At 45.7% G+C, this 27160-nt stretch overlaps 1 pseudogene across 1 annotated transcript; it reads left to right on the top strand.

Moving 5' to 3' along the window:
* Positions 1 to 276: 276 nt before the first annotated feature.
* On the top strand, positions 277 to 12407 carry LOC123741912 (tripartite motif-containing protein 16-like; annotated as a pseudogene). Its single transcript, XR_014383221.1, has 6 exons — positions 277 to 945; positions 1378 to 1473; positions 7725 to 7958; positions 10792 to 10952; positions 11078 to 11137; positions 11369 to 12407. The product of XR_014383221.1 is annotated as a tripartite motif-containing protein 16-like (transcript).
* The last annotated feature ends 14753 nt before the right edge of the window (positions 12408 to 27160 follow it).

Genomic DNA, 27160 nt, shown 5'->3' with positions numbered 1-27160 from the left:
CCTTATTGCTTATTAGAACACATAAGTGTATTATAAGGCATTATAAAGGTCATTAAAATAATTCTAATATGTACTTCATAGAAACGGTTACCCTTTATATTCTAATAACTCACATTTTAAGATTCATTATTTCATTTATTCCATGTTAAGGGCTCTAACCAAGGAACAAGACTATTTGTCTCCCTCTTGCTGTTGCATGCAGTTCCTCTCTCTTCCTCCCTCCCTCTAACCCCACCCCTCTGGCAGAACCAGGAAATCCATCCCCCTCCCACAAACTCTCTTCTGAGGAAACGAAACTGATCTGAGTCTCTGTCTCGTCTGTCTGTGTGAGAGTGAACAACCGTCCAAATGGCTCAACAGGGAGTTCTGCTGGACCAGGACCAGTTCTGTTGTTCTGTCTGTCTGGATCTACTGAAGGAACCAGTCACCATCCCCTGTGGACACAGTTACTGTAGGAGCTGTATTGAGGGCTGCTGGGATCAGGATGTTCTGAAAGGGGTCTATAGCTGTCCTCAGTGCAGAGAGACCTTCACTCCAAGGCCTAATCTGAGGAAAAATAACATGTTGGCTGAGCTGGTGGAGAAACTGAAGAAGACAGGACTCCAGGCTGCTCCCCCTCCTGCTCTGTGCTATGCTGGACCTAGAGATGTGGCGTGTGATGTCTGCACTGGGACCAGAAAGCAGAAAGCCCTCATGTCCTGTCTGGCGTGTCTGGCCTCTTACTGTGAGACTCACCTCCAATCTCACTACGAATTTCCTGCTTTGAAGAAGCACAAGCTGGTCAAAGCCACCGCACAACTACAGGAGAAGATCTGCTCTCATCATGACAAACTGCTGGAGGTTTACTGTCGTACCGATCAGCAGTGTATCTGTCTGCTGTGTGTGATGGATGAACATAAAGGCCATGATACAGTGTCAGCTGCAGCAGAGAGGACTGAGAAACAGGTAAGACCAGAACAACTTGTTGGTGACTGTCTGATAAACAAAGAATTAAAGATACAGTAGGAACTAAGGCTGTTTGAATATGAGATCATTGAAATGAAATAGATCCTCAGCAGAACAAATATGAACACAAACCTTGACTATATAGATATGTCAACCCAGATTCTCCAGATGTATCACCATTTTATAATGTCAAACACTATTATCATTCTGAATGCCCTTTTATGAGTCCAAAGTTCAGTCTCAACCTGTTGATACATGTAGTCCTACCATAAAAACTATAATCATTCACATAGCAACAAATAAATATCATTTAGTAAATGGACCATCCATTTTTTAGACCTTCCTCTCTATGGGCCCTATGTCACATTACTATACTATTGATCTACTGGACTAATAAAGCTTGATAGCTCATTGAAGAGTGATTCTCCACAGAGGCAGCTGGGGATGAGTCAGCAGAAGGTCCAGCAGAGATTCCAGGAGAGAGAGAAGGAGCTGAAGGAGCTCCAACAGGCTGTGGAGTCTCTCAAGGTGAGTATTGTTGACCAGAGGAGACACACCATTTCACCTGTCCCCTCCAGTCAGAGAGAGAGAGAGAAGTAGAGGGGCCCCTATCCAATCCCACTGACCCCACTGTTGGGAACAGGTTGTCACTGCTGAGGCAGTGAAGAAAGTAGAGGAGGATGGGTCAAGGCTGAGGGATCCTGAGAGGATCCCTGTGAGTAGTAGATCTGTGACAGCACAGAGGGATGGGCCAACCAGTGATATATGCTTCAGTAAGGTTGGCTTCTTAGTGTTCATAGCAAATGGTTATCAACTGTACTGCAGAAATGGAATGTAAATCACAGAAAAAAAATATGTTTTGGTGGCAGCTGCAGAGAAGTATTTGGTCATACTAGATTTGACTTCAGAAGAGTTCCAGTGTGTGTTGAGTGGTGGTGTCCCGTCCTCCCAGGTCGTTGGCCTGGTGCAGGAGCAGATAGGGTCAAAGTAGTGGAATGGGGTAGTGGGTTTTAATGAGTGTAGGGTTAGTTGGCCTGGTGCAGGAGCAGATAGGGTCAAAGTAGTGGAATGGGGTAGTGGGTATTAATGAGTGTAGGGTTAGTTGGCCTGGTGCAGGAGCAGATAGGGTCAAAGTAGTGGAATGGGGTAGTGGGTTTTAATGAGTGTAGGGTTGGTTGGCCTGGTGCAGGAGCAGATAGGGTCAAAGTAGTGGAATGGGGTAGTGGGTTTTAATGAGTGTAGGGTTAGTTGGCCTGGTGCAGGAGCAGATAGGGTCAAAGTAGTGGAATGGGGTAGTGGGTATTAATGAGTGTAGGGTTAGTTGGCCTGGTGCAGGAGCAGATAGGGTCAAAGTAGTGGAATGGGGTAGTGGGTTTTAATGAGTGTAGGGTTGGTTGGCCTGGTGCAGGAGCAGATAGGGTCAAAGTAGTGGAATGGGGTAGTGGGTTTTAATGAGTGTAGGGTTAGTTGGCCTGGTGCAGGAGCAGATAGGGTCAAAGTAGTGGAATGGGGTAGTGGGTTTTTAATGAGTGTAGGGTTAGTTGGCCTGGTGCAGGAGCAGATAGGGTCAAAGTAGTGGAATGGGGGTAGTGGGTTTTAATGAGTGTAGGGTTAGTTGGCCTGGTGCAGGAGCAGATAGGGTCAAAGTAGTGGAATGGGGGTAGTGGGTTTTAATGAGTGTAGGGTTAGTTGGCCTGGTGCAGGAGCAGATAGGGTCAAAGTAGTGGAATGGGGTAGTGGGTTTTAATGACTGTAGGGTTAGTTAGAAGGGTGCAGGAGCAGATAGGGTCAAAGTAGTGGAATGGGGTAGTGGGTTTTAATGAGTGTAGGGTTAGTTGGCCTGGTGCAGGAGCAGATAGGGTCAAAGTAGTGGAATGGGGTAGTGGGTTTTAATGAGTGTAGGGTTAGTTGGCCTGGTGCAGGAGCAGATAGGGTCAAAGTAGTGGAATGGGGTAGTGGGTTTTAATGAGTGTAGGGTTAGTTGGCCTGGTGCAGGAGCAGATAGGGTCAAAGTAGTGGAATGGGGTAGTGGGTTTTAATGAGTGTAGGGTTAGTTGGCCTGGTGCAGGAGCAGATAGGGTCAAAGTAGTGGAATGGGGTAGTGGGTTTTAATGAGTGTAGGGTTAGTTGGCCTGGTGCAGGAGCAGATAGGGTCAAAGTAGTGGAATGGGGTAGTGGGTTTTAATGAGTGTAGGGTTAGTTGGTCTGGTGCAGGAGCAGATAGGGTCAAAGTAGTGGAATGGGGTAGTGGGTTTTAATGAGTGTAGGGTTAGTTGGCCTGGTGCAGGAGCAGATATGGTCAAAGTAGTGGAATGGGGTAGTGGGTTTTAATGAGTGTAGGGTTAGTTGGCATGGTGCAGGAGCAGATAGGGTCAAAGTAGTGGAATGGGGTAATGGGTTTTAATGAGTGTAGGGTTAGTTGGCCTGGTGCAGGAGCAGATAGGGTCAAAGTAGTGGAATGGGGGTAGTGGGTTTTAATGAGTGTAGGGTTAGTTGGCCTGGTGCAGGAGCAGATAGGGTCAAAGTAGTGGAATGGGGTAGTGGGTTTTAATGAGTGTAGGGTTAGTTGGCCTGGTGCAGGAGCAGATTGGGTCAAAGTAGTGGAATGGGGTAGTGGGTTTTAATGAGTGTAGGGTTAGTTGGCCTGGTGCAGGAGCAGATAGGGTCAAAGTAGTGGAATGGGGTAGTGGGTTTTAATGAGTGTAGGGTTAGTTGGCCTGGTGCAGGAGCAGATAGGGTCAAAGTAGTGGAATGGGGTAGTGGGTTTTAATGAGTGTAGGGTTAGTTGGCCTGGTGCAGGAGCAGATAGGGTCAAAGTAGTGGAATGGGGGTAGTGGGTTTTTAATGAGTGTAGGGTTAGTTAGAAGGGTGTTTTTTAGTATTATCATAATTTCCCCTTTTCCCATTTTGTATCCCATAATATCATGGATTTATATTATAGTCCAGTTGAGGCAGGTGAGATGCCTTTGGATATACGACGTAATAAATTGTCATTAGCTTATTGGGTTGAAAGGCTGTGAGGTTGAGCATCCCACTGCTACTGTTCTAGATGACTGTTGGGAATATACTTGTAGACAAGGCAGTGGTTTTGGTTGGACAGTTGGAAAGCTTGCTGATGAGAGTAGTTTCAGGGAGTTGGAGGTTGGCCCTTTCTGTGGTGATAGGGGATGTTCCTCCATGGTTACTCCCAGATCCTGTTGTTGATCTAACCTTGGTAGACAAAAGGAAAAGATTGGGTCAGAAGTCAGTGATAAAGGGAAACTGGTTGACAATTACATTGGTAGAAGTTGTTATGCTTTTTTACCTCTTTTCACAGATGGATCCAAGGGCCCAGATAGTGGGCCCACAGGAGCAGGTGTTTACCTTCCTGAATGTGATGTGCAGATATGTAGAAGACTAACAGATGAACTGTCAGTGAACTCAGTTGAACTGTTGGTGATAATAGTTGTCCTCCAGTGGGTGGAGGACGTACAGCCTGTTAGAGTTATAGTATCCTCAGATTCTCTGTCTGTATTGAATAGTTTATCATCTGGTAAATCTATTAGGAGTGAGCTACTATTGGAGGTATTAATGTTATTATGGAGAATTGAGAGAATGGGTCTAGTAGTGAGATTCTGCTGGGTCCCAGCACATTCAGGTGTGGAATGGAATGAAATTGTAGACTAGTTAGCTAAAATAACTTTAAAACAAGATATAATATATATTAATGTTCCACTGGGTAGAGGTGAGGACAAATGTGAGATCAGAGACATTTTGATAGATGTGTGGCAGAAGAGATGGGACTCTGAGCACAAGGGACGGCATTTATATGCCCTCCAAAGAAAGGTCGGTGGACCAAGGTTCAAAGGTCAGATTAGGAAGGAAGAGGTGGTGTTTCCTCGATTGTGTTTAGGACATTGTACATTGAACTGGTCCTTCCATCTGGTTGGCAGCATGTGAATGGTTTGTGTCTGGAGGGTATTGTCAATGAAACGGTGGAGCATGTGTTGTTATATTGTTGTAAGGATGTTGAAGAGATGGAAAGATTGAAGTGTAGGGTCATTGAGGTTGGACGGGGTTGGGGGGGTTGGAAGGGATTTGGGGGATGGGGGAGGGTCTATTAGAAGTTAGTAGGGATCTTTTTTATTTTCTCAGAAGTACTGAGTTAGGTAGGAGGATTTAGAAATGGTGTAAACCGTGATTGAACACACTCCAGCACAGTAGGAGGCGCCATGCTCCTTTAACGTTGGTTTGAGGACCGCCATTATACCATAGAAGAAGAAGAAGTTGGTAACGTGAGGTTTTGTCGTTCGTAAAGAGTGCAGCTATTCTTTTGCCTATTTTCCAAATGTATTTTGTCATGGTGGGAGGGTTTGTTTATCGGTTTCCGCTGTTTATCGGTTAGAGTTGAGGAGGGAGTAGGGTAGTTTGATGTCCTCAACCGAGTGGAGAAGAAACGCTGTCTCTTCAGGTGCGTTGTGGAGAATGGTGTGGAGGAATTATTGATCCTGGTCGGTGAACAGGTGGGAGAGGAACATATACACTCTGTATCCAGAATGAACAAGGCGGTGGTTGTGGTAATGTAAAAGGTGAGTCTTGTTGTCCGGCTAGTTACCAGTATGATTTATGTGAGGGGTTGTGTTGGTGCTGATTTCGACAAGAGTAGTGGTGTCTAATCTGCCTCCGTTTATTACCACCGAACAGATCCGTAAAGAGTTGGTTCGTTTTGCTAAATGTGGATGTGTTTTTCTGAACGAAATTCAAGGTTAAACAGGGGAGGGGTGGTACACAGGGTTTGTTAGCACAGAGGAGCCCAGTGATATAATATTATATATATAATATTACTATATGTCCCAGCTTTTTGCTGTGGTTTTGAAGTAATTCTCTTCCAGCCCGCGTTAACCTTGTAGGTTTACCTCAGGTAACTTAATATTAACTAACCTTGTAGGTTTACCTCAGGTAACTTATTATTAACTAGGTTACAGCTACTTGGTGAGGAAGCTCACTGTTCACCTGGTTATAGATTGTAGTGACCTACAGGGATGGTTGGCGCAAAGCCTTCAAACGTTAAACATGTTCTGATCATGGTTAACTGTATATCTATATTTTTTATATATAAAAAAGTGTAAATTATCAACAAATCGCATGTCCCTGTTCTCTTTTTCAAGATGTGGCCGATTTAAACAGTCAGAAAAAAAGAATAAAAAGAACTAACCTTATTTTATTTGTTTCTAAATGGCTGCTGGGTAATATGATAATCGTTGAAATCTGTTGGTTCGTAGACATCAAATAGAGAGAATGCTGCGCAGGTTCACTGAGTTGTAAACCTAATGGATAGGTGGAGATCATTGATTTGTAGCTCTGACTCAGTTGCTACCTCAGATTATGAGTCTATCAAGTGTGGTGAATGAGGTATGTAGTTCCCACAGAAGACCACAGGGACGAGCAAGAGAGATATAAACCCATACAGTTTATCTCTTTAAATACCCTGAACCTAACAATCAATCTCATGTATTTATAAAGACCTTTTTACATCAGCAGATGTCACAAAGTGCTGTACAGAAACTCTAACCCTACGTATAACCTGTTTTATCCTGAACCCTAATTCTAGGGTAGGGTAGCCTAGAACCCCTTTAGAAACTATTATAGTAATAATATTATGTTAGTAAATACCATTATAGTACTAAATAGGTTCTATTGTTATTTTTTAAATAAAACCTATGTATAGTACTTAGCATTTAACTGTTTTTTTTTGTTATTTTATTATATTTATTATTTAGAGGAGTCAGTCTAAATAATGAAAAGTTAAGTTATTGCCAGACTTTTTAATGAAACCTTTATTTAACTAGGCAGGTCAGTTAAGAACAAATTCTATTTACAATGACGGCCTCCTGGGGACCAGTGGGTTAACTGCCTTGTTCAGCGGCAGAACAACAGAGTTTTACCTTGTCAACTCTGAGGTCGTCCCATTGTTTCCGAAAGGGGAAAGTTTTTACCAATTGTTGGTAGTTAAAACGTAAACCAGTTATTATAATAATACAGTTTTTTATGGCTTGGTCCTAAGAACAGGTTTTAGTGGTAAATTAAAAAGGTAGGTTTTTTTGGTGCCGTTTAGGGAAAACTGAATTGGGTTTGTGGCTGGATCAGCAGCTCTTCATCATGCGGCCGGAGAGACTCAATACAACAGGGGTCTCTGATTTCTACGCTGCAGTACTGAGGGCCTGGCAGCTGCTGAGACCCACACGAGAGGAGGGGGGGGTGGTGGTGCCTGGGCCGTGGGTCTGGGAGGAACCACTGATCACTGGGTTTGGTGGACCTGGAGAGCAGGGTGGCAGCGTTCTGACTCAAAGCAGCACAGAGGCTACTGTATCGTACGGAGGTGGGCTTAGCGGGAGGGAAGGGGCATCAGAGGCAGGGGGTTGTGTATTAACTAACTGCTATCTCTCTCTGTCTCTCTCTCTCTGTCTCTCTCTCTCTGTCTCTCTCTCTCTCGTCTCTCTCTCTCTGTCTCTCTCTCTCTGTCTCTCTCTCTCTGTCTCTCTCTCTCTCTCACTCTCTCTCTCTCTCTCTCTGTCCCTCTCTCTCTCTCTGTCCCCTCTCTCTCTCTCTGTCCCTCTCTCTCTCTCTGTCCACTCTCTCTCTCTCTGTCCCTCTCTCTCTGTCCCTCTCTCTCTGTCCCTCTCTCTCTGTCCCTCTCTCTCTGTCTCTCTCTCTCTCTGTCTCTCTCTCTCTCTCTGTCTCTCTCTCTCTCTCTCTCTCTGTCTCTCTCTCTGTCTCTCTCTCTCTCTCTCTCTCAACAGCGCTCTGCACAGGCAGCAGTGGAGGACAGTGATCAGATCTTTACTGAGCTGATCCGCTCCATTGAGAGAAGGAGCTCTGAGGTGAAGGAGCTGATCAGAGCCCAAGAGAAGGATCAAGTGAGTGAAGCTGAAGGAGTCCTGGAGCAACTGAAGCAGGAGATAGCTGAGCTGAGGAAGAGAAGCACTGAGCTGGAGCAGCTCTCACACACAGAGGATCACATCCATTTCCTCCAGGTAACTAAACTGTCTTGTTACATGTGATATGAAATTAACTTCATGTGAAACTATTCATCTCAATCATTATGTTGTCCTGTCTGTCCCTCTCTGTCCCTCTCTCTCTATGTCCCTCCCTCTCTCTGTGTCCCTCCCTCTCTCTGTGTCCCCTCTCTGTCCCTCTGTCTCTCTCTGTGTCCCTCTCTGTCTCTCTCTGTGTCCCTCTCTGTCCCTCTCTCTCTCTGTCTCTCTCTGTGTCCCTCTCTGTCCCTCTCTCTCTCTGTCCCTCTCTCTCTCTGTGTCTCTCTCTCTCTGTCCCTCTCTCTCTCTCTCTCTGTCCCTCTCTCCCTCGCTCTCTCTCTCTCTCTCTCTCTGTCTCTCTCTCTCTCTCTGTCTCTCTCTCTGTCTCTCTCTCTCTCTGTCCCTCTCTCTGTCTCTCTCTCTCTCTGTCCCTCTCCCTCTCTCTCTCTCTCTCTCTCTCTCTCTCTCTGTCTCTCTCTCTCTCTCTGTCCCTCTCTCTCTCTCTCTGTCCCTCTCTCCCTCGCTCTCTCTCTCTCTCTCTCTCTCTCTCTCTGTCTCTCTCTCTCTCTCTCTCTCTCTCTCTGTGTCTCTCTCTCTGTGTCTCTCTCTCTGTGTCTCTCTCTCTGTGTCTCTCTCTCTGTGTCTCTCTCTCTCTGTCCCTCCTCTCTCTCTCTGTCCCTCTCTCTCTGTCCCTCTCTCTCTCTCTCTGTCCCTCTCTCTCTCTCTCTTTCCCTCCTCTCTCTCTCTCTGTCCCTCCTCTCTCTCTCCCTCCTCTCTCTCTCTGTCCCTCTCTCTGTGTCCCCCCCTCTCTCTGTGTCCCCCCCTCTCTCTGTGTCCCCCCCTCTCTCTGTGTCCCCCTCTCTCTCTGTGTCCCTCTCTGTCCCTCTGTGTCCCTCTCTCTGTCCCTCTCCATCTCTCTCTGTCCCTCTCCATCTCTCTCTGTCCCTCTCTCTCTATGTCCCTCCCTCTCTCTGTGTCCCTCCCTCTCTCTGTGTCCCTCCCTCTCTCTGTGTCCCTCCCTCTCTCTGTGTCCCTCTCTGTCTCTCTCTGTGTCCCTCTCTGTCCCTCTCTCTCTCTGTCTCTCTCTGTCTCTCTCTCTGTCCCTCTCTCCCTCTCTGTGTCTCTCTCTCTCTCTCTGTCCCTCTCTCTGTCCCTCTCTCTCTCTCTCTCCCTCTGTCCCTCTGTCCCTCTCTCTCTCTCTCTCCCTCTCTCTCTGTCCCTCTCTCCCTCTCTCTCTCTCTCTCTCTCTCTCTCTCTCTCTCTCTCTCTCTCTCTCTCTCTCTGTCTCTGTCTCTGTCTCTGTCTCTCTCTCTCTGTCTCTGTCTCTGTCTCTCTCTCTCTGTCTCTGTCTCTCTCTCTCTCTGTCCCTCTCCCTCTCTGTCTCTCTCTCTGTCCCTCCTCTCTCTCTCTCTCTGTCCCTCTCTCTCTCTCTCTCTGTCCCTCTCTCTCTCTCTCTCTCTCTCTGTCCCTCTCTCTCTCTCTCTCTGTCCCTCCTCTCTCTCTCTCTCTGTCCCTCCTCTCTCTCTCTCTCTGTCCCTCCTCTCTCTCTCTCTCTGTCCCTCCTCTCTCTCTCTCTCTGTCCCTCCTCTCTCTCTCTCTCTGTCCCCCTCTCTCTCTCTCTGTCCCCCTCTCTCTCTCTCTGTCCCTCTCTCTCTCTCTCTGTCCCTCTCTCTCTCTCTCTGTCCCTCTCTCTCTCTCTGTCCCTCTCTCTCTCTCTCTGTCCCTCTCTCTCTCTCTCTGTCCCTCTCTCTCTGTCCCTCTCTCTCTCTCTCTGTCCCTCTCTCTCTCTCTGTCCCTCTCTCTCTGTCCCTCTCTCTCTCTCTCTCTCTCTCTCTCTCTCTCTCTCTCTGTCCCTCTCTCTGTCCCTCTCTCTCTCTGTCCCTCTCTCTCTCTCTCTGTCCCTCGCTCTCTCTCTCTGTGTCTCTCTCTCTGTGTCTCTCTCTCTGTCCCTCCTCTCTCTCTCTCTCTCTGTCCCTCCTCTCTCTCTCTCTCTCTGTCCCTCTCTCTCTCTCTCTGTCCCTCTGTCTCTGTGTCCCTCTCTGTCCCTCTGTCTCTGTGTCCCTCTCTGTCCCTCTGTCTCTGTGTCCCTCTCTGTCTCTCTCTGTGTCCCTCTCTGTCTCTCTCTGTGTCCCTCTCTGTCTCTCTCTCTGTCTCTCTCTCTCTGTCCCTCTCTCTCTCTCTCTCTCTCTCTCTGTCTCTCTCTCTCTCTGTCCCTCCTCTCTCTGTCCCCCCTCTCTCTGTGTCCCCCCTCTCTCTGTGTCCCCCTCTCTCTCTGTGTCCCTCTCTCTGTGTCCCCCCCTCTCTCTGTGTCCCTCTCTCTCTGTGTCCCCCCCCCTCTCTCTCTCTGTGTCCCCCCCTCTCTCTCTCTGTGTCCCCCCCTCTCTCTCTCTGTGGTCCCCCCCTCTCTCTCTCTGTGTCCCCCCCTCTCTCTCTCTGTGTCCCCCCCTCTCTCTCTCTGTGTCCCCCCCTCTCTCTCTCTGTGTCCCTCCCTCTCTCTCTCTGTGTCCCTCTCTGTCTCTGTGTCCCTCTCTGTCTCTGTGTCCCTCTCTGTCTCTCTGTGTCCCTCTGTCTGTGTCCCCCTGTCCCTCTGTCTGTGTCCCCCTGTCCCTCTGTCTGTGTCCCCCCCTCTCTCTGGGTCTCTCTCTGGGTCTCTCTGTCCCTCTCTCTCTCTGTCCCTCTGTGTCCCTCTCTCTGTGTCCCTCTCTCTGTCCCTCTCTCGGTGTCTCTCTCTCTCTCTGTCCCTCTCTGTCCCTCTGTCTCTCTCTGTGTCCCTCTCTGTCTCTCTCTCTCTCTATCTGTCTCTCTCTCTCTCTCTGTCTCTGTCTCTCTCCAGAGTTATCAGTCTCTCTCCAGTATCAGTGTATCTTCAGTCTTACCCAGCATCGTTGTCCGTCCTCTTCAGTACTTTGGAGATGTGAGTAAGACTGTGTCCTGAACTGAGAGAGAAACTAGAAGACTTCCTTAAAGGAGAATGGACCAAGATCTCCACTACAGGTGTGTTGAAAACAATCAGAACATCAACTTTAGACCATTGAAAGTTCCCTACTAGTCATATACATGTGGAATATGGTATGATGATAACATTCCCTCTCTCTGTCAATGTGTTTGTGTGTCTGTAGTGAATATAGTGGAGGTTGTTCTGCCTCCAGAGCCCAAGACCAGAGAACAGTTGTTACAATGTGAGTCTCTTTATTGTGAAGTAACTAACAGTCTCTTTTTACTGCCACTCCTAACAATCCCTCTAGAAATATATAGCAATAGTAGATCTAATCAAAGACTGGGTATCTATCTGACTCCTCATATTTCTCTGATTTGATCTCTGCTGTGCTCTAATCAAAGACAGGGTAGATACAGTATCTGACTTAACTTATTGTTCTGACTCCCCTCATTGGTCTCTGCTCTTCTCCCAGATTCCTGTCAGCTCACACTGGACCCAAACACAGCAAACACACTCCTCTCTCTGTCTGAAGGGAACAGAAAGGTGACCTATACAGGCCAAGTCCAACCATATCCTGACCATCCAGACAGATTCACCAACTACTGTCAGGTGTTGTGTAGAGAGGGTCTGTCTGGACGCTGTTACTGGGAGGTGGAGTGGAGAGGTGGTGTTATTACAGCAGTCTCATATAAAGACATCAGCAGAACAGGGTCAGATGGTGGATTTGGATACAATAACAAGTCCTGGAGTTTACAGTACTATAGAGGTGGTTATTATTTCAGACACAATAATGTTGTGACTAAAGTATCAGGCCCTCAGTCCTCCAGAGTAGGAGTGTACCTGGATCACAAGGCAGGTACTCTGTCCTTCTACAGTGTCTCTGACACAATGACCCTCCTCCACAGAGTCCAGACCACATTCACTCAGCCCCTCTATCCTGGGTTTAGTTTCTATAGTTATAATGGTACTGCTGAGCTGGTTAAACTGTAGTAGGGTCCACATAGATACTAGTCATGCTGGTGTAGTCTATAGTTGAGCTGGTTAAACTGTAGTAGGGTCCACATAGATACTAGTCATGCTGGTGTAGTCTATAGCTGAGCTGGTTAAACTGTAGTAGGGTCCACATAGATACTAGTCATGCTGGTGTAGTCTATAGCTGAGCTGGTGAAACTGTAGTAGGGTCCACATAGATACTAGTCATGCTGGTGTAGTCTATAGCTGAGCTGGTTAAACTGTAGTAGGGTCCACATAGATACTAGTCATGCTGGTGTAGTCTATAGCTGAGCTGGTTAAACTGTAGTAGGGTCCACATAGATACTAGTCATGCTGGTGTAGTCTATAGCTGAGCTGGTTAAACTGTAGTAGGGCCCACATAGATACTAGTCATGCTGGTGTAGTCTATAGCTGAGCTGGTTAAACTGTAGTAGGGTCCACATAGATACTAGTCATGCTGGTGTAGTCTATAGCTGAGCTGGTTAAACTGTAGTAGGGTCCACATAGATACTAGTCATGCTGGTGTAGTCTATAGCTGAGCTGGTTAAACTGTAGTAGGGTCCACATAGATACTAGTCATGCTGGTGTAGTCTATAGCTGAGCTGGTTAAACTGTAGTAGGGTCCACATAGATACTAGTCATGCTGGTGTAGTCTATAGCTGAGCTGGTTAAACTGTAGTAGGGTCCACATAGATACTAGTCATGCTGGTGTAGTCTATAGCTGAGCTGGTTAAACTGTAGTAGGGTCCACATAGATACTAGTCATGCTGGTGTAGTCTATAGCTGAGCTGGTTAAACTGTAGTAGGGTCCACATAGATACTAGTCATGCTGGTGTAGTCTATAGCTGAGCTGGTTAAACTGTAGTAGGGTCCACATAGATACTAGTCATGCTGGTGTAGTCTATAGCTGAGCTGGTTAAACTGTAGTAGGGTCCACATAGATACTAGTCATGCTGGTGTAGTCTATAGCTGAGCTGGTTAAACTGTAGTAGGGTCCACATAGATACTAGTCACGCTGGTGTAGTCTATAGCTGAGCTGGTTAAACTGTAGTAGGGTCCACATAGATACTAGTCATGCTGGTGTAGTCTATAGCTGAGCTGGTTAAACTGTAGTAGGGTCCACATAGATACTAGTCATGCTGGTGTAGTCTATAGCTGAGCTGGTTAAACTGTAGTAGGGTCCACATAGATACTAGTCTTGCTGGTGTAGTCTATAGCTGAGCTGGTTAAACTGTAGTAGGGTCCACATAGATACTAGTCATGCTGGTGTAGTCTATAGCTGAGCTGGTTAAACTGTAGTAGGGTCCACATAGATACTAGTCATGCTGGTGTAGTCTATAGCTGAGCTGGTTAAACTGTAGTAGGGTCCACATAGATACTAGTCACGCTGGTGTAGTCTATAGCTGAGCTGGTTAAACTGTAGTAGGGTCCACATAGATACTAGTCATGCTGGTGTAGTCTATAGCTGAGCTGGTTAAACTGTAGTAGGGTCCACATAGATACTAGTCATGCTGGTGTAGTCTATAGCTGAGCTGGTTAAACTGTAGTAGGGTCCACATAGATACTACTCATGCTGGTGTAGTCTATAGCTGAGCTGGTTAAACTGTAGTAGGGTCCACATAGATACTAGTCATGCTGGTGTAGTCTATAGCTGAGCTGGTTAAACTGTAGTAGGGTCCACATAGATACTAGTCACGCTGGTGTAGTCTATAGCTGAGCTGGTTAAACTGTAGTAGGGTCCACATAGATACTAGTCACGCTGGTGTAGTCTATAGCTGAGCTGGTTAAACTGTAGTAGGGTCCACATAGATACTAGTCATGCTGGTGTAGTCTATAGCTGAGCTGGTTAAACTGTAGTAGGGTCCACATAGATACTAGTCATGCTGGTGTAGTCTATAGCTGAGCTGGTTAAACTGTAGTAGGGTCCACATAGATACTAGTCATGCTGGTGTAGTCTATAGCTGAGCTGGTTAAACTGTAGTAGGGTCCACATAGATACTAGTCATGCTGGTGTAGTCTATAGCTGAGCTGGTTAAACTGTAGTAGGGTCCACATAGATACTAGTCATGCTGGTGTAGTCTATAGCTGAGCTGGTTAAACTGTAGTAGGGTCCACATAGATACTAGTCATGCTGGTGTAGTCTATAGCTGAGCTGGTTAAACTGTAGTAGGGTCAACATAGATACTAGTCATGCTGGTGTAGTCTATAGCTGAGCTGGTTAAACTGTAGTAGGGTCCACATAGATACTAGTCACGCTGGTGTAGTCTATAGCTGAGCTGGTTAAACTGTAGTAGGGTCCACATAGATACTAGTCATGCTGGTGTAGTCTATAGCTGAGCTGGTTAAACTGTAGTAGGGTCCACATAGATACTAGTCATGCTGGTGTAGTCTATAGCTGAGCTGGTTAAACTGTAGTAGGGTCCACATAGATACTAGTCATGCTGGTGTAGTCTATAGCTGAGCTGGTTAAACTGTAGTAGGGTCCATATAGATACTAGTCATGCTGGTGTACTCTATAGCTGAGCTGGTTAAACTGTAGTAGGGTCCACATAGATACTAGTCATGCTGGTGTAGTCTATAGCTGAGCTGGTTAAACTGTAGTAGGGTCCACATAGATACTAGTCATGCTGGTGTAGTCTATAGCTGAGCTGGTTAAACTGTAGTAGGGTCCACATAGATACTAGTCATGCTGGTGTAGTCTATAGCTGAGCTGGTTAAACTGTAGTAGGGTCCACATAGATACTAGTCATGCTGGTGTAGTCTATAGCTGAGCTGGTTAAACTGTAGTAGGGTCCACATAGATACTAGTCATGCTGGTGTAGTCTATAGCTGAGCTGGTTAAACTGTAGTAGGGACCACATAGATACTAGTCATGCTGGTGTAGTCTATAGCTGAGCTGGTTAAACTGTAGTAGGGTCCACATAGATACTAGTCATGCTGGTGTAGTCTATAGCTGAGCTGGTTAAACTGTAGTAGGGTCCACATAGATACTAGTCACGCTGGTGTAGTCTATAGCTGAGCTGGTTAAACTGTAGTAGGGTCCACATAGATACTAGTCATGCTGGTGTAGTCTATAGCTGAGCTGGTTAAACTGTAGTAGGGTCCACATAGATACTAGTCACGCTGGTGTAGTCTATAGCTGAGCTGGTTAAACTGTAGTAGGGTCCACATAGATACTAGTCATGCTGGTGCAGTCTATAGCTGAGCTGGTTAAACTGTAGTAGGGTCCACATAGATACTAGTCACGCTGGTGTAGTCTATAGCTGAGCTGGTTAAACTGTAGTAGGGTCCACATAGATACTAGTCATGCTGGTGTAGTCTATAGCTGAGCTGGTTAAACTGTAGTAGGGTCCACATAGATACTAGTCATGCTGGTGTAGTCTATAGCTGAGCTGGTTAAACTGTAGTAGGGTCCACATAGATACTAGTCACGCTGGTGTAGTCTATAGCTGAGCTGGTTAAACTGTAGTAGGGTCCACATAGATACTAGTCACGCTGGTGTAGTCTATAGCTGAGCTGGTTAAACTGTAGTAGGGTCCACATAGATACTAGTCATGATGGTGTAGTCTATAGCTGAGCTGGTTAAACTGTAGTAGGGTCCACATAGATACTAGTCATGCTGGTGTAGTCTATAGCTGAGCTGGTTAAACTGTAGTAGGGTCCACATAGATACTAGTCATGCTGGTGTAGTCTATAGCTGAGCTGGTTAAACTGTAGTAGGGTCCACATAGATACTAGTCATGCTGGTGTAGTCTATAGCTGAGCTGGTTAAACTGTAGTAGGATCCACATAGATACTAGTCATGCTGGTGTAGTCTATAGCTGAGCTGGTTAAACTGTAGTAGGGTCCACATAGATACTAGTCATGCTGGTGTAGTCTATAGCTGAGCTGGTTAAACTGTAGTAGGGTCCACATAGATACTAGTCATGCTGGTGTAGTCTATAGCTGAGCTGGTTAAACTGTAGTAGGGTCCACATAGATACTAGTCATGCTGGTGTAGTCTATAGCTGAGCTGGTTAAACTGTAGTAGGGTCCACATAGATACTAGTCATGGTGGTGTAGTCTATAGCTGAGCTGGTTAAACTGTAGTAGGGTCCACATAGATACTAGTCATGCTGGTGTAGTCTATAGCTGAGCTGGTTAAACTGTAGTAGGGTCCACATAGATACTAGTCATGCTGGTGTAGTCTATAGCTGAGCTGGTTAAACTGTAGTAGGGTCCACATAGATACTAGTCATGCTGGTGTAGTCTATAGCTGAGCTGGTTAAACTGTAGTAGGGTCCACATAGATACTAGTCATGCTGGTGTAGTCTATAGCTGAGCTGGTTAAACTGTAGTAGGGTCCACATAGATACTAGTCATGCTGGTGTAGTCTATAGCTGAGCTGGTTAAACTGTAGTAGGGTCCACATAGATACTAGTCATGCTGGTGTAGTCTATAGCTGAGCTGGTTAAACTGTAGTAGGGTCCACATAGATACTAGTCATGCTGGTGTAGTCTATAGCTGAGCTGGTTAAACTGTAGTAGGGTCCACATAGATACTAGTCATGCTGGTGTAGTCTATAGCTGAGCTGGTTAAACTGTAGTAGGGTCCATTTCCATGAATCATGATGTCTGGTGGTGATGTATATTGGTTGTCATTCAGAACCATTGATATGTTTTCTCAGTTGGTTCTCTGTCTCTATGTAATTCTCCTCAGTATCATTGATCAGCTCGGCCCTAATTGATGTTTTCAGTGATTAAATATGATTTATGGTGATGGGAAATAAAAAATCCAACACTAAACTTCATCTAGTAATAGTTTTCCTTTGTTATTTATTCCAAGGTGTGTCTTTAACTTGTAAATGGATTGTGTGGAGGTGAGCTAGTGGTGTGGCTGATAGAATAGAATGAAAAGGGAGGAAGAGGAAGAGGGGAGGAGTGAAGGGCTGTTCAACAAACCAGATGAGGAAGAGAAAGATATTCAGGGGAATTACTGTCTCTGTTCCAAATGGTTCCCTATTCCCTCCGTAGTGCACTACGGTGCTTCTGACCAGGTCTAAAGTAGTGTTCTACGTAGGGAATAGGGTGTAGATTTATTAGAATATCATGCTTTAGTGTTTGTCACAAAACAATATTAGATCTCCACCCACCCACACATTGTTATGTTGTCAAGTTGTTCCTCTGTGTTCCTGATTGAAAATCCATTAACAATGAATCACAAACTAATGATATTCCAGTTGTGTTTAGACATCTTCATGTCTGACATCCCCCAGTTCTGTTCAGACCCGTTGAACTGGGTCACATTGTAAATTGTACAATGTGTACAAGGGTACATATGAAGTTGTACTCTTGGCTGTAGTAGATGGCCTCTACTGTTTCCGTGTTGTCGATGTTGGTGCTTATGGGAAGTGATGGCGGGACCCTCCGGGACTCTGCCTTTGGCCAGGCACTTCAGGATGGCACCCTGGAGATTCCACCACCTGCATCACTCCCTGGGGCTGAAGACCTGGGACCTGTTCCTCTCGTCGTCGTCGGCGACGAGGCCTTCCCTTTAAGACCCAACCTCATGAGGCCCTACGCTGGACGCCAGCTGCCATTGCCAAAGCCTGTAAGGATCTTTAACAAACGACTGTCCAGGGCAAGGTTAGTTGTTGAATGCGCCTTTGGGATTCTGGCAGCCCGGTGGAGAATGTATCGGAGAGTGCTTGGTCTCAGCCCCTCAAATGTCGATGCCTGCGTGAAGGCCACGTGTTCTCCACAACTACCTGCGGAGGTCATTCCAGGAGCCGCTCCGGATGGAGATGGGCACGCCAAATGGTCACCTACCTGATGTCACCAGGGCAGGTGCCAACAACGCCCCCAGACAGGCACTCCAGGTGAGGGAGAAGCTGACCACCTACTTCTCATCGCCAGCAGGTGAAGTTCCATGGCAGTATGCCGTGGAGGGAAACAGCTCTTTGAAGAGCCCAATAACACAAAGGTTATTTTAAGAACCATCCACCGTTGTCCATAAAATATCATTTTTTCCCCCAGATGACTTTATGTATCATTGTCTCTCTTCATTAGGAAGCTATATTTAAGTGACATTTGGGAGTAAAGACCACACCTTAACCCTTCCCTCTCTCATTAACGTCAGTATTATACACACCTGGCATGGTACATCAGGTGAGCAGGACCACACCTTAACCCTTCCCTCTCTCATTAACGTCAGTATTATACACACCTGGCATGGTACATCAGGTGAGCAGGACCACACCTTAACCCCTTCCCTCTCTCATTAACGTCAGTATTATACACACCTGGCATGGTACATCAGGTGAGCAGGACCACACCTTAACCCCTTCCCTCTCTCATTAACGTCAGTATTATACACACCTGGCATGGTACATCAGGTGAGCAGGACCACACCTTAAAACCCCTTCCCTCTCTCATTAACGTCAGTATTATACACACCTGGCATGGTACATCAGGTGAGCAGGACCACACCTTAACCCCTTCCCTCTCTCATTAACGTCAGTATTATACACACCTGGCATGGTACATCAGGTGAGCAGGACCACACCTTAACCCCTTCCCTCTCTCATTAACGTCAGTATTATACACACCTGGCATGGTACATCAGGTGAGCAGGACCACACCTTAACCCCTTCCCTCTCTCATTAACGTCAGTATTATACACACCTGGCATGGTACATCAGGTGAGCAGGACCACACCTTAAAACCCCTTCCCTCTCTCATTAACGTCAGTATTATACACACCTGGCATGGTACATCAGGTGAGCAGGACCACACCTTAACCCCTTCCCTCTCTCATTAACGTCAGTATTATACACACCTGGCATGGTACATCAGGTGAGCAGGACCACACCTTAAAACCCCTTCCCTCTCTCATTAACGTCAGTATTATACACACCTGGCATTGTACATCAGGTGAGCAGGACCACACCTTAACCCTTCCCTCTCTCATTAACGTCAGTATTATACACACCTGGCATGGTACATCAGGTGAGCAGGACCACACCTTAACCCCTTCCCTCTCTCATTAACGTCAGTATTATACACACCTGGCATGGTACATCAGGTGAGCAGGACCACACCTTATCCCCTTCCCTCTCTCATTAACGTCAGTATTATACACACCTGGCATGGTACATCAGGTGAGCAGGACCACACCTTAACCCCTTCCCTCTCTCATTAACGTCAGTATTATACACACCTGGCATGGTACATCAGGTGAGCAGGACCACACCTTAACCCCTTCCCTCTCTCATTAACGTCAGTATTATACACACCTGGCATGGTACATCAGGTGAGCAGGACCACACCTTAACCCTTCCCTCTCTCATTAACGTCAGTATTATACACACCTGGCATGGTACATCAGGTGAGCAGGACCACACCTTAACCCCTTCCCTCTCTCATTAACGTCAGTATTATACACACCTGGCATGGTACATCAGGTGAGCAGGACCACACCTTAACCCCTTCCCTCTCTCATTAACGTCAGTATTATACACACCTGGCATGGTACATCAGGTGAGCAGGACCACACCTTAACCCCTTCCCTCTCTCATTAACGTCAGTATTATACACACCTGGCATGGTACATCAGGTGAGCAGGACCACACCTTAACCCTTCCCTCTCTCATTAACGTCAGTATTATACACACCTGGCATGGTACATCAGGTGAGCAGGACCACACCTTAACCCCTTCCCTCTCTCATTAACGTCAGTATTATACACACCTGGCATGGTACATCAGGTGAGCAGGACCACACCTTAACCCCTTCCCTCTCTCATTAACGTCAGTATTATACACACCTGGCATGGTACATCAGGTGAGCAGGACCACACCTTAACCCCTTCCCTCTCTCATTAACATCAGTATTATACACACCTGGCATGGTACATCAGGTGAGCAGGACCACACCTTAACCCCTTCCCTCTCTCATTAACGTCAGTATTATACACACCTGGCATGGTACATCAGGTGAGCAGGACCACACCTTAACCCCTTCCCTCTCTCATTAACGTCAGTATTATACACACCTGGCATGGTACATCAGGTGAGCAGGACCACACCTTAACCCCTTCCCTCTCTCATTAACGTCAGTATTATACACACCTGGCATGGTACATCAGGTGAGCAGGAGCACTAATTAAGGTTATAGGACATACAGTTAGTATGATAACTAAGGGAAAGGGTAACCTAGGGTCCATACAAATAGTACAGTTTAACACCATGTTCACTGGCCTGACAAAATACAGGTGGGAAAAGAATGAATTAGGAAGAGAATGTGTTTTTACTTTCATCTTGTCTTAGATCTGCGAAGGTGTAGGGACGAAATGAGCAGATTAAGTCTAAATGAGATATTAATAAACAACTGACTATGAAAACATCATTTAATAAGTATTCAAGTACAGGAACGAACATGACCGGTAAGTGTAAAAAATGTTTAAAAAAATACAACTATTGAAAGAGGTGTGTGTGCGTGTAAACATTTCAAAAAGAGCATCTGTGAATTCTTCAGTGTATGAGTTTCAATTCTGTCAATTCATAAATCTATGTAACACTAATAATGAATGCTATCCCGAGACTTTATAAACTAATGACTATGAATTGACTGAATTTAAACGGAACAGACGTGTGTGAAAAGAAAGGTACAATGAGGGAGGTGAAGAACAACAACCAGACAACTCCTCTCCTCTTCCTGTCCTTCCTGTGAGCTGCTCGGCTAAATGGACTCCATCTCTGGAAGGGAACAACAACCAGACAACTCCTCTCCTCTTCCTGTCCTTCCTGTGAGCTGCTCGGCTAAATGGACTCCATCTCTGGAAGGGAAGAACAACCAGACAACTCCTCTCCTCTTCCTGTCCTTCCTGTGAGCTGCTCGGCTAAATGGACTCCATCTCTGGAAGGGAACAACAACCAGACAACTCCTCTCCTCTTCCTGTCCTTCCTGTGAGCTGCTCGGCTAAATGGACTCCATCTCTGGAAGGGAACAACAACCAGACAACTCCTCTCCTCTTCCTGTCCTTCCTGTGAGCTGCTCGGCTAAATGGACTCCATCTCTGGAAGGGAACAACAACCAGACAACTCCTCTCCTCTTCCTGTCCTTCCTGTGAGCTGCTCGGCTAAATGGACTCCATCTCTGGAAGGGAACAACAACCAGACAACTCCTCTCCTCTTCCTGTCCTTCCTGTGAGCTGCTCGGCTAAATGGACTCCATCTCTGGAAGGGAACAACAACCAGACAACTCCTCTCCTCTTCCTGTCCTTCCTGTGAGCTGCTCGGCTAAATGGACTCCATCTCTGGAAGGGAAGAACAACAACCAGACAACTCCTCTCCTCTTCCTGTCCTTCCTGTGAGCTGCTCGGCTAAATGGACTCCATCTCTGGAAGGGAACAACAACCAGACAACTCCTCTCCTCTTCCTGTCCTTCCTGTGAGCTGCTCGGCTAAATGGACTCCATCTCTGGAAGGGAACAACAACCAGACAACTCCTCTCCTCTTCCTGTCCTTCCTGTGAGCTGCTCGGCTAAATGGACTCCATCTCTGGAAGGGAAGAGAAAAACAACACATACAAGCTTAACATAATAGAAAACCATAAAAGGTGAGATTTATGTTAACTAAATACTGCTTGTATAGTGTAGTTAGAGGCATAAATATTGGAACAGTGCAGTAAAGTTGGTAATACTTGCTGTTTACTCATGGAATTTGTATTTCAGAGATAAAGATGAATATGACAGGAAAATATTTAGACAGTAAACTGTTGTTTAGGGATATTTTCTAACCTAGAAACAACAGCTGTACATTTGCCTCATATTAATACTTTGATCTGTAATACCAATTAGCCTACATGAGTATACTGTAAAGAATGACCTACTTCACTGTGGCAACACTTATGACACTACCTGTGATGTGGAGAAGAAAAAAAACGTACCATTGAACTCGGCTTGGAAAAGCAGCTGATCCATTTTAACTTTGACTGCTGCTTTTCTTTGCTGAGGCAGCCTCTTCAGGGTTGTGGCACCAGGCTCATGGCAAAGAGGGTCTCTTCATCCTCCTTCCTGTGAGCATCAGGTTGGGCTGCATCCCTCTCGACGGCTTGGAGGAGCCTCTGCTGAAATGAGTTGAGTGGATCTGGAACCTTCGATGACGCCTGGTGTGACGTTGTTCCTCTTCGTTTCTCTCTCTGTTTGTCTCCACGGCCACATCCTGTTCAACGAGGTCCTCAGTGGTCACTTCCGTGAGGTTCATAATAATCTCAGGTGGTCCTAGATCCAGAGGTGCTTCCTCCATTTCATCGTCTTCCATGGCTGCACCGATGGTGGTGATACTTGTGGATGATGTAGACATTGTAGAGGGTCTCGCTGCACCGATGGTGGTGATACTTGTGGATGATGTAGACATTGTAGAGGGTCTCGCTGCACCGATGGTGGTGATACTTGTGGATGATGTAGACATTGTAGAGGGTCTCGCTGCACCGATGGTGGTGATACTCGTGGATGATGTAGAGGATCTCGCAGCACCGATGGTGGTGATACTTGTGGATGATGTAGACATTGTAGAGGGTCTCGCAGCACCGATGGTGGTGATACTTGTGGATGATGTAGAGGATCTCGCAGCACCGATGGTGGTGATACTTGTGGATGATGTAGACATTGTAGAGGGGTCTCGCTGCACCGATGGTGGTGATACTTGTGGATGATGTAGACATTGTAGAGGGTCTCGCAGCACCGATGGTGGTCATACTTGTGGATGATGTAGACATTGTAGAGGGTCTCGCTGCAGCGGTGGAGGCGATGGTCGCAGTTGTAGGTGACATTGAGGGTCTTGATGCACCGGTGGGGACAACACTTGTGGATGATGTAGTAGAGGGTCTGGCTGTAAAATTGCCACTCGTTGCCCTAGGCACAATAAATGGATCCAGAAAAGAAAGAATGTGGCAGAAGCACCAAGGCTGCTGGCCTGAAGCTGCTGACCCAGACCTCTTCTTCTCTTTCTCTGTCCTTCTCTCTCTCTGATACCTGTCCCTGAGTCCTCTCCACTTCCTCCTCCAGTCTTCTTCTACATAGACATGATAAGCCAAACCATTACCTAGCATACCTATAGTTATTAGATAGCTATCATGGATATGTCACCTACTGTACACATAGACACACACACGGTTATCTGACCAAATTATCAGGGGTACAGTAGTATCTACCATTTCTATGACTATTTATGACATACACACTCACTCTTTCAAACATGATTATTTGGTAAAGTTATCAGGGGTAGTAACTAGCATAATTTATTTGACTATTTCTTTCACACACACACACCTCATTGGCTAGGTTAGCAAGCTAGGTTAGCTAGCTAGCTAACTAGCCACATCTAGCACGTGCTCACTACTAAACTGACCTGGCAATCCTACTATCGTGGACACTTGTCTCCAAGCAGCATTTTTTTGTGTTTATATCCCTGTAGCTGTCAGCAGTTGTGTCAAAAAGACACGGTTTTGAGGATACTGCGAAAATGATTCTCTCCTCCATGTGTCCAACCGCATGCGACCATCTGCAAAAGGTACCTGCATCAGTATCGTTGCCTAGCTGCGCAAAATGTTACGTAGCAGTGATGCAATGACGCAGTCGGTGTGTTCGAAGCGTCAGTATAGTTGCCAAGCTACGCAAAATGTTACGTAGCAGTGATGCAATGACGCAGTCGGTGTGTTCGAAGCGTCAGTATAGTTGCCTAGCTGCGCAAAATGTTACGTAGCAGTGATGCAATGACGCAGTCGGTGTGTTCGAAGCGTCAGTATAGTTGCCTAGCTGCGCAAAATGTTACGTAGCAGTGATGCAATGACGCAGTCGTTGTGTTCGAAGCGTAAGTGACACGTTATACAAAATAAGAATTGTTCTTATCAGCCTGACTAGGGCTGGGCGATATATCGATATAAAAAATATATCGATATATATTTTAAATGTGATATGAAATTAGACAATTTCGCATATATCGATATAGTTCAAATGTACGCTTTGATCCTTGCTCCAAGCAAGCTGCAGACCCGGAGCTCTCTGCGCTGCTCCCCGCGCCTCCTCTTTCATGCACAGAGGGCGGAGGGGCAGGAACAGACACTTCAACAAACATGGAGGAAGCAACAGCGTCTGCGGAGCGTTTTGACGAGGAATTGGTTAGTAAAAGAAAAAGCATTGGCTCAGTAATTTGGAGATGGTTCGGATTCAAAGTATCAGATGAGCAACAAAATCACGTTATATGTAGGCAGTGCCATAAAAAAAAGTTACAGCCAGGGGTGGAAGCACTACAAATCTTTTTCACCACCTAAAACAGTGGCACAAACTGCAATACGAAGAGTGTGTGAAACTGCGCGCTGCAGAAGCCCCAGCAGCAAGCCGTCGACAACCCGGAAAAGCTCCAGTCCCGAAACAAAGCTCACTGCAAACTTCATTTTCCCGCAGTGAGCCTTTATGAAAAGAAAATTGGCAAGTGGTGTACTATAACTACAGCGGTGTCCTATCACATTGCTAAAGATATGGTCCCTGTTGCAACTGTGGAACAAGTCGGATTCAAAAAAGCTACTGAAAACTATGGACCCGAGATATGAGCTTCCCAACTACTTTACACGAGAAGCACTGCCACAAATGTCCACTGAAGTCAGGCAGAGCCTTGCTGACCGGCTCGCTAACGGGACCCATTTTGGCGTTGACCAGCGATATGTGGTCGAGCAGGACAATGTGAGCCTTTACATGAAGCGTGACATGTTCACTTCATTCAACGACTGGGGGAGATGAAAACAGCGTCGTGTCTCCAAAACAAGTTATTTCCCCCCAGGATCACACCGGTGAGCATATAGCTGAGGCCTCGCAGGACGCAAGCTGGGAAACTCCAAGAAAAGCATCCGGTTGCTATAACAACCGCCAACGGGAGCGACGTGGTCAGAGCGGTGGAGCTGAACGATGAGGATGCAGTGCTTCGGTCAGACTACACTTGGCTATTGGGGAGTGCAGTGTTTTATTAAGGACTATTCACATATTTTACTTTAAAGAAAAAAACATATTAAAATATTAGTTTTTTATTATTTTCCTTTGTGTCTGTCTGCAACTTTTTGTTTTATGCTGCTGTCTTGGCAGTACAATACAGGATGGTAGATTTCAGAACCATATTTATTAGGTTATTGGATTAGGAATTAGTGATGCATTGATGTGTTTACCACTTTAATGTTACAGCTGGTAAAGGTGAGGTAATTATGACTTTAAAATGCTGGTTAGCCTGTTGATATCATCAAGGTAACATATTTAGTTATTATGATAGACTATAGTTTTTTTCTCTGGATTGAAGAGCCAACTGCAAAGTAACTAGAAACTAATGTTGACACGTAGGTAGGCCTAAACATTGTGGAGTTTTTAGTGGAGTAGAAATATGAAGTAGCATTAAATACTAAACATAAATACTAAGAACAACAACAAGAACGAAACATCAGTAAATGTACATACAGTATAGTCATCATTTATAAATTATACACAAATAATAATACATAAAAATCACTTACAGGATTCAAATTCACAAAATAAATGAATATAATATTTGATATTTATGATTAGGACTGGCGTTGATTTAAAAAAAATAAACTATGAAACAAGAAAATATTAATGTAGAATATTTCTAAAGCTTGATTTTGGAAAGCACTTAGTTGTATGAGTGTGTTAAAGTGAAAACAGAGTCAAATTTTCTCGCATAAGCACATTTGTTTAATAGTTTTTTTTATGTTTCTGACAGGACATGGCATGAATGACAAGCGCGTCACCCGGGCCATTTCTCTGTGCAAGAGAATTGTAAGCTGTTTTTGGTAGAGCTGGAAGAAAAGGAGACATCTTGCTGAAGTCCAGATTCAGCTGGGTCTGCCAAGTCACCAACTCATAACCGAGTCTGCCACACGCTGGGGATCAAGGCAGCAGATGATAGAGAGAGTCCTGGAGCAGGAAGGAGCACTGGCCAAAGTCCTGTCTAATGACAAAAAGACCAGGCACCTTGTCCCTACCTGGCAGGACTTAGAGGTCCTAGAAGCAGTCCAAAAGGTCCTGAAACCTCTCCAGGACTTTACCGATGCTTTGTCAGGTGAGGAGTACGTCACTCTATCATATGTAAAACCTGTGCTGCACCTTTTTAACGAAAGTCTCCTGGCATGTGAAGAGGGTGATAGCGAGCTTTGCAAATCGATCAAGACCAGCATTGTTGAGTACCTCAACCGCAAGTATTCTGACCCAGCCACTACTGACCTATTGGAGATGGCTTCATTTGTGGATCCACGCTTCAGGGCCACCTATATCCCAAGTGAAAAAGTTGATGCATTGAAGCACAGAGCTGTCTTGGAGGTGGAGACGCTACTGGCTGATCAGAGCAGCTGTCAACCGCCTTACCTACGTGTGCCAACTGTGCCTGAGCCTGCAGATGGAGAAGCAGCAGTGGCACCAAAAGCTAAGACACTGGCAAGCTTCTTCAAGCAGCGCACAGCCACCACCACTGCGCCACCAACCAAGAGGGAGGCTATTGAAAATGAACTGTCAAGTTACTTGCAGTCAGCAAGTGTGGAGAGTGACACTGATCCCCTCAAGTGGTGGAAGGATCATGAAGTTGTCTTTCCAGCTCTGAGCCACCTGGCAAAAAAGTATCTCTTGGTACCAGCTACCAGTTCACCCTCCGAAAGGGTTTTCAGCTGCAGTGGCAATATCGTGACCTGCCACAGAGCATCTCTGAAGCCGGATGCCGTTGACAGGCTGGTGTTTCTCGCACAAAATCTTTAAACGAAGGAGGACACGCTTGTCTTCTAATGTCTACCTCAAGACAGCATTACTGTTTATCAAAGTAAAAAAAGAGGGGGAAAATGTTTATTGAGTTGATAGTCTGTTTCTTGTGCAACTGGTTGAAGCTGTTCAGATAAGAAATTGAGTTAACAAAAAGCAAATGGTAATCTCAGGCTGATGTTTAAAAAACATTTTCTCAAACTGAGCACTTTATTTTGTTCTTTATTTATATATAATTGCTGCCCTTACTAGGGTTTGTCATAGTTTATTATTTTGTAATGTTCGTTATTTGCATCTGTGGATTTGTTAGAAAGGAGAAGAAATCTGTAATTTGATTTTAATAAGCCATTTAAAGTTGTCAAACTAAAAAAAAAGTTGACTTTTCTCATAAATATATATAATATTTATTTCAGAAAAAGATAGGCCTATTTTATTTTATAGGCTATTTTTGTTTAAGATATTTGTATTTATTTAAATGTTCACCT

This window comes from Salmo salar, unplaced genomic scaffold (genome assembly GCF_965601325.2).
Source record: "Salmo salar unplaced genomic scaffold, fSalSal1 ptg000206l, whole genome shotgun sequence".
NCBI classification, from domain to species: Eukaryota; Metazoa; Chordata; class Actinopteri; order Salmoniformes; family Salmonidae; genus Salmo; species Salmo salar.
Note: the sequence above shows the minus strand (reverse complement) of the source record. Positions and strands in the feature narration are given on the sequence as shown.